The sequence below is a fragment of the Schistocerca gregaria genome, chromosome 2 (genome assembly GCF_023897955.1).
Source record: "Schistocerca gregaria isolate iqSchGreg1 chromosome 2, iqSchGreg1.2, whole genome shotgun sequence".
Taxonomy (NCBI): Eukaryota; Metazoa; Arthropoda; class Insecta; order Orthoptera; family Acrididae; genus Schistocerca; species Schistocerca gregaria.
In genome coordinates this window covers 136,425,980-136,434,577 of record NC_064921.1, presented here as the reverse complement: position 1 = coordinate 136,434,577, position 8,598 = coordinate 136,425,980, and the positions used below count along the sequence as shown (strand labels likewise).

The window sequence follows — 8,598 nt, the reverse complement described above, 5'->3', positions numbered from 1 at the left end:
ATATAAATTTATGTATTAGGAAATATTTTCCAAAGGTATTTGTCTGTAATATGCCTTTGCACGGAAGTGAAACGTGAACGATAAACAGTTCGTATAAGAAGAGAATAGAACCTTCATAAATGTGGTATTACAGAAATATGCTTAAAATAGCTAATAGGGATGTACTGATTCGAATTGGGGTGTAAAGATATGTAAGGCATAACTTGACTAAAGAAGGTTCAAAATGACTCTGAGCACTATGGGACTTAACTGCTGAGGTCATCAGTCACTAAAGAAGGGATAGGCTGACAGGACGCATTCAGAGGCCTCAGTGAATTTTCAGTTACGTACTGGTGAGGAATTTTGGAGAGGAGGAGAAGGGGAGGGGAGAGTTGTAGAAAGATCCGAGGTAGGAATACAATAAGCACGTTCAAATTACAGTAGTTGTTCGGAGATGAAGAGGCTAGCACAGGATAGAGTAGCATAGAGAGCTGCATCAAGCCAGTCTTCGCGCTGAAAATCACAACAGCAACAAAAAGTGCATGAAGAAAGGTGTATAAGCAATAATTTTTCCAACAGACTATCAGTGAATGTATTGGGGACCAGGCGTTCTATGTGGCAGTAAAACGTTCTCTTCGACAGTTTCAGTATTTACGGCTTAATTTACACGTAAAGTCATACTTAATTCTTGCTGATGTTCACTTCATTAACTAGTAAATCACCCTGATGTCTGATACGAAACAGAAATACACTATCATTTCTCAAAATTGCAACATTAACGGTTAATGCAGAGGACGAATTGAAAAAACTACGAAAACCGAAGTACCAAGAAGGATACATGAGTCCCAAAGTGATCTCCATGTTTCAGATTAGAAATATGACAATATGTAAACAGTTATTATTATAGAGGTGTATTTGCATTGTATCGTATTGTATTGTATTAAACCAGGGATCTAGAAATGATGGACCGGATCCGACCTGCCATAGCTTACAGTAGTTCACAACCGCACAACAGGCTACATCTGTTCACCCATTCCACCGCCGCCCCACATCGAACCCAGGGTTACTGTGCAGTTCAGCCCTTAGTGGATCCCCCCGGAAACGTCTCGTACCAGATGTATGTAATCCCAAATGCTTGCACGGTAGAGTAATTATGGTGTATGAGTACGTGGAAACAATAGTGGTGCAACAATCGCCGACACAGTGTAACTGAGACGGGATAAGGGGAACCAGCCCGCATTTGCAGAGGAAGATGGAAAACCACCTTAAAAACCATCCAAAGGCTGGCCGGCACACCGGACCTTGGACACTAATCTGCCGGGCTCATTCGTGCCTGGGAGTGACACTCCTTCCCGCTCGGGAAGCAGCGCATTAGACCGCGTGGCTAGCCGGACGAGCAGAAGTGTATTTGATGTCTTACTTTGAGAACTTAGTGTGAAGCATCAAATGCTCCAAACTGAATCTCTAAGCGTTGCTATCAAGTAGGATCTGCACATGATGCAAACCGACTTTCACTAGGAGATACAGGACAGCCGTGTTACATGTTCTGCTGGACAATCATACACTACATATTAAACTTCCTGGCAGATTAAAACTGTGTGCCGGACCGAGACTCGAACTCGGGACCTTTGCCTTTCACGGGCAAGTGCTCTACCAACTGAGCTACCCAAGCACGACTCACGACCCGTCCTCACAGTTTTAGGAAGTTTCATATCAGCGCACACTCCGCTGTAGAGTCAAAATTTCATTCTAGAAACATCTAAGCCATGTCTCCGCAATGTCCTTTCTTCCAGGAGTGCTGGTTCTGCAAGGTTTACAGGAGAGATTCTGTGAAGTATTGGAGGGCAGTGTGGAGGGTAAAAATCGTAGAGGGAGACCAAGAGATGAATACACTAAGCAGATTCAGAAGGATGTAGGCTGCAGTAGGTACTGTGAGATGAAGAAGCTTGCACAGGATACAGTAGCATGGAGAGCTGCATCAAACCAGTCTCAGGACTGAAGACCACAACAACACAACTACGAACTGTGTTCTTTCTGACTGGGAATCTCGAATCCAGTCGCACAGCTGAGGCGATATTCCATAGGCACGCAGTTTGGTTAGAAGACGCTTGTGAGGAACGGTGTCGAAAGCCTTCTGGAAATCTGTAACTACGGAATCAATCCCCTGTAAATAGTACTCATTATTTCATGAGTATAAAGAACTAGTTGCGTTCACAAAACTACATTTTCTGAATCCGTGCTGACTATGTGTCAATAAATCGTTTTCTTCGACTTATTGTCTAGTTCTTAGTCACAGAAGATTTATCTTTTTCTTCTCGTCTTATGTGTATTAGCTGTTGAGGAGTTAGAGAATCTTTCATGCTCATTTAAGGATTCTTGTATTCTTCTCTCTGTTCAAAAAACAATTTAAGCTGAAAGTACGCTGCCGGACTCGATGTAACCCTCAGTCATCAGAGGAAGTTACAGGGTTACTGTGCAGAAGGCTTTCGTCTCCAGGGCTTCCGTAACGTAAACGATGAGATGTGTTTGGACACTGCAGTCACTATAGAAACGGGCTATTGCAGTCGCGTCAGGTTCCTACTAGCATTACAGCCTTCTCTGAGCACAAACCATAAAGCCTCTGGTACTTTCTACTTGTTCGAACGAATAGTTTTCGGAAGAAGAGCCCATAAAGTGATATAGAGGATCGCACGCACCCAGCCTGCTCCGATACGGCATGCGATGTCGCTTTTCTACCGTGGATGGACGATAAATTACCTTGTGGGAAGGGGGCCATATTTCAGCAAATCGCCGATTTATGTGTAGCTATAACGCGGAAATCTTTCTGTCGTTTTTTAAGCCTTTTTTGCTCTGGTGTAAGCGTTATCTGCGTGATGCGATTCATCACAGCCGATAGTGAAAACATTCACGGAAGAGCGAACCGATAAGCAGCGATATTTAACGTGAAAGGTGGGAATACGGTAATGGCTTTATGAATGTTGTTCGTATTTACACCTATCACAGCGTACTAAGCATTAGTTTGAAAAATGATTTCATTAAAATAAATAAGGAAACATTCATTGAAATAACTACTTGCATCGGAACCTCAAAAAGAAGCAGCTACAGCGAAATTCCATTTATTTCAATATACAAGATACTAAAGCAAAATCCGAAACAGTCCACACGAAACTATATTCAAGCAAAAGATTGATATGCAGTGCTTAGGTAAGCTGATACCGGAATCAGACAACAGAAGCTGATAGATAACAGGCTTCAGAGGGCAGACAAATTGGATTTAAATGTCCCGCATTTACTATGCCCAAAATTTAGTCTTAGATAAACGAAAGCCAATTATGACCCAAACTTGGCATGATCATTTGTAAAAATGTTAATTCATGAGTTACAAACTTTTTAGGCAAAGAGAACTACAATGGTTCTTTATCCTTTACCAGAACCTTCGTGTGCAACAACCCTATCGCAAAATACATGTCGTAATATACGTATTCAGTATGATATTATGTAAACAATATAAATTATCCATAAAATTTGCTTTTCCCAAATGATTATGCGTGTAATGAGCTTCTCATAATGTCTATGTTATAGTATTTAGTCAAAAGTTCTAGCGGCATGGAAAATTCTTAAGTTTCTATTGCTATGAACTATAAAAAGAGTAACTGCAAGCGAAATTTAAGTGTTATAAAGTCCAACTTGAAGAATCGAGAAAAAATGGTGCCTGTGAAAAACATATTATTTGTTGATCATCATTTTATATGAGAAGGCTGTGTACCTGTATAATCGACCTTTTGGTCAGCACTCACAGAATGTTTAAATGAGGAAAAATCTTTGTCGTCGTGTGCAGTTATTTACGACATTAACACAGAGTTCCTATTTTGAGAGAAGGTGTTTTTTTTCACTAAATGAAGAAAGATTGCAATGACTCTCTGTAATACATAACATTTGCATCTGGTCTTTTGCGATGTTTTTATCTCTTCAAACGTTCACAAAAAAATGGAAGCGATATGCACGCGATAATATTGAAAGTCTGTGTCGATCAACAAGTTAAAATTTCATAGAGGGGCTAGGACAGCCTTCCCTAATCCTATGGGACCGATGACCTCACTGTCTGGTCCTCTCCCCCGTCAACCAAACAACCAACCTCTCGATTATGTCTCACAAACGTTCGATGGGATTCATGTCGGGCGATCTGGGTTACCAAACCAGTCGCTCAAAATGTCCAGAATGTATTTTCCAACCAACCATGAAGAATTGTGGCCCGGTGACAAGGAGTATTGCCATCCACAAAAATTCCATCGTTGTTTGGGAACATGAAATCCATGAATGGTTGCAAATGGTCTCCAAGTAGCCGAACGTAACCATTCCAGTCCAGTGAATGATCGGTTCAGTTGGAGCAGACAACCCAGCCCATACCATGTTAACACCGTCCACACCATTATGGACCTGGCCGGGGTGGCCTAGTGGTTCTAGGTGCTACAGTCTCGAACCGCGTGACCGCTACGGTCGCAGGTTCGAATCCTGCCTCTGGCACAGATGTGTCTGATGTCCTTAGATTAGTTAGGTTTAAGTAGTTCTAAGTTCTAGGCGACTGATGACGTCGGATGTTCTCAGTGCTCAGAGCCATTTGAACCATTGGACCATTATGGAGCAACCACCAGCTTGCATTGCGCCTTGTTGACAACTTGGGCCCATGAATTTGTGGGATCTGCCCCCCACTGCAACCCCACAAACAGCTGTTAACAACCGAAATCGGGGCTCATCTGACCAGGCGAGGGTTTTCCAGACGTCTAGGGTCCAATCGATACGGTCACGAGTCCAGGTGAAGCGCTGAAGGATCTGTTGTGGCTTTAGCAATGGTACCAGCGTCGTTCGTCTGCTGCCATAGCCATTAACGTCAGATTTCGCCGCACTGTCATAACGGATACGTACGTCGTACGTCGCACATTTATTTCTGCCATTATTTCATGCTTCACGTCTGTTGCCACTGACAACTTTACACAATCGCCGCTGCTCTCGCTCGTTAAATGAAGACAGTCGACTGCTGCATTGTCCGTGGTGGGAGGTACTGCCTGATATTTGATATTCTCCACATATTCTTGACGTTGATAATCCCGGAATACTGAATTCCCTAACTATTTCCGAAATGGAGTGTCCCTTCCGTCCAGATCCAACTACCATTCGGCGTTCAAGGTCTGTTAATCCCCGTCGTGCAGCCATTATCACGTCGAAAACATTTTCGCATGAAACATCTGAGTACAAATGACAGCTCTGCCAATGCACTGGTGTCGTTTTATACCCTGTGTACGTGATACTATCGCCATCTGTTTTATGTGCTTATCGCTGTTCCATGACTCTCGTTTCCTCAGCGTAATCTTATGGTGAAATGTCATTCTTTCACTGCCTAGTACATCTGTTTGTGATGACCACAATTATCTTCTTCCAAGTCCAAAACAGCTACTGAAGAAATATATAAAACAAGTTATTGTAGGACACGAAAGAAGAATAGTGGAGTTAGGAACTTCAGTTACTATTTTGGAGTAAGTGTATGTAAAATTGTTTGTTATATGTTAGGTAGTGAAAATATAGCGGATCTGTTGAAGCAGCTAGTGGTAAAGTAATGTAATATTCTCGTGAAATAAAGTTTGTGTTGACCCTACACTTTTATTGCGCTATAGCATGTAGTTACTTAAGATTGTTTGTGACATTAAGTCTCCCAAGAACACTTCACTGCAGTTGTTGTGAAGTTCCTTATTTATGAACAGTGATCGCCTTTTACAGCAATTACAGCAATGGTATTCTGAAGAGAAATCCATTCTGTGAAACTTATAAACTTGTCTGGAAAACATTTGTGTAAATATAAATCATTTGAGAAGGGTGGTAAAGCTGAAAGCAACTGTATATCAAGCTTGTTTTATTCGTCTGCAATTTTCACTATTCAGAAAGAGAAATCAGAAAGAATAGAATACAGTATTATAGTGAGTGACGCATATAAGCTTCCATGCGGAATGTTTACAAATGTGACGATATTCGCCCACTTATCTTAGGGTGCGAACAGTAACCTGCAAGTTTTTGCTTGCAAATAAAGTTAAATTGTTTTATTCTGCATACCATCAAATGTAACAATCAAATATACTATCATTCATTCTCCTTGCAGAATGCATTACAATTTCATCTTTCTTTGTGGAGGGACGGCTATAATCGTTATTCAGTGTTTAGACTTCAGCCTTGCTATTGTCTGCTTCAGAGCCTATGACAACAATAAATGTGTGGACGCTCATTTTTGTAACACAAGTCATGCTTTAAAAACGAGATAGTTATTGGAGGCTTCGAATACTCTCTTCTGGTAGTTTAGTTGTTACAATTAACATTTGATTATCTGTGGCTGATGTCTTGTTCTTTTGTATACGAGCAGCAGAAGTTGTTTATTATGAAACTTTCCGACATTATATGTACACAAAGAAGAATCCCCGCTCTTTTTAAGCATTCACCACACTAAATATTTTTGGAGATCTTGACCAACTATTCCTCTGAATTTGACACATAGTTTTTCTATGTCTTCACCCCTTAAGTTAAATATTTTAGGTTTGGCCGTTTCTTCGGGTTAGTGAACATATTGGCTTTTATCCTTGTTTTAATACACTACTTGCCATTAAAATTGCTACACCACGAAGATGACGTTCTACAAACGCGAAATTTAACAGTCAGGAATAAGATGCTGTGGTATGCAAATGATTAGCTTTTCAGAGAATTCACACAAGATTTGCACCGGTGGCGACACCTACAACGTGCTGACATGAGGAAACTTTCCAACCGATTTCTCATACACAAACAGCAGTTGACCGGCGTTGCCTAGTGAAACATTGTTGTGATGCCTCGTGTAAGGAGGAGAAATGCGTACCATCACGTTTCCGACTTAGAGGTCGGATTGTAGCCTATTGCGATTGCGGTTTATCGCATAGCGACATTGCTGCTCGCGTTGGTCGGGATCCAATGACTGTTAGCAGAATATGGAATCGGTGGGTTCAGCAGGGTAATACGGAACGCCGTGCTGGATCCCAACGGCCTCGTATCGCCAGGAGTCGAGATGACAGGCATCTTATCCGCATGGCTGTAACGGATCGTGCAGCCAGAAAATGTAATCACATGTCAGTTCTAGTGTAATATATTTGTCCAATGAATACCAGGTTATCTACATTTCCTCTTGGTGTAGAAATTTTGATGACCAGTAGTGTATTTATCCTATACAATTGTGACTTCTGTAGGTAATCTGTACTTTGTAGCGAATCGCGTGTCATTTACTTAATGTAGCTACCAAGAACATTATTTTCTTCACTGGTTAGTTTTCACTTTTATTTAAAATATATTTTATGACTGTTCTCACACAAATAACGCGAAATTTGAAATTAAATAACAAACAATTTCGTTTACTAACCATGGAATCATCGTAGGAACTACGTGTAGATAACCTAAACGCCGTAGCTTTAGTGTTGCCACTCAGCAAATGTCCTGCACACACAGGCTGTACATCAGACAAAATCGGTAGCGATACCCAAAGAACTATCTACCTTGCATTTCTTCTTCGTGATACCACTGAAACAGCTTTTTTCTTAATATAATTTGTTGGTCGTTGGCTTTAACCACTTAGCGAGAGAAGTGAGTAGCTACGCGTTTGGTATTCAGTATCACATACACAGCATACACATTAGAAATTACGTTAATTACAAGTAAACTTCATGGTACAGTCCGTAGTTTCATGCACTCAACATAGTCCGTGTATCAAAACTTCTTGCACTCGAAACTTTGAGTCTGACTTATTACTGGATATCCGCTTCCGCTTCTGGCAGAAATTGGGCAACGCTAACATAATCCGCTGTGGTCAGCTGTCGGAACAGGTGCGTCGAAGATGTAGGAAAAGAAATTCCCTGAGGCAGGCTTATTCCAGGGAAAGACAGTGACTCGCAAGCCGTTTTGCCACTTTCAGCAGCGCGACCCCGCCGAAGTACACTGCGCACCGCAGCGAACTCTACTTGGAAGGACCTGCAAACGAACCAACACACTGCAGAATACAAGTTCTCCCCAAAAACATACTATTAATGGCTCAACTCTCCTGCACACACGGTCTTGTTTATAATAGGGAAACAGAGTGAGACCGAAAATTTGTGCCCTCCTATATGTGGTACGTCATCTGGACATGAGGCAAACGTATTGTCCCGGCACGCCAAAAAGTTGCATATTTTCTGCCTAAATGTATGGCCGACTGAAGGTTTGTAAGACACTGAAAATGTGTGTTTCTGCCATACTCGAACTCAGGTAACTTTCATTCATCGCCTCCTCCACTCGCAATTGCATCACTTCATTGTCTGATTTGTCAAATACTAACAGCTACAGGTGTCCCGCCTATACTTCAGAGAGCGTAATGAAGACACAGAGAGAGAGGGAGAGGGATGGAGGGAGGGAGGGAGGGAGGGAGGGAGGGAGGGAGGGAGGGAGGGAGCATGAGAAAGGTGATATACACGAAATCCTTACGTTCTAATGTCCGTCTAGACTGCATATATTTCTAGTGTTATGGTCGATTCGGTTCCCTAGAACCATATTCATATCTGTAGAGATGAGAAAAATACAGTA

General features: G+C 41.7%; 1 non-coding gene across 1 annotated transcript; it reads right to left on the bottom strand.

Moving 5' to 3' along the window:
- Positions 1–1,577: 1,577 nt before the first annotated feature.
- Positions 1,578–1,652, bottom strand: Trnas-uga (transfer RNA serine (anticodon UGA)). The gene has a single exon. It is a non-coding gene; the product is annotated as a tRNA-Ser (tRNA).
- Between the last annotated feature and the right edge of the window lie 6,946 nt (positions 1,653–8,598).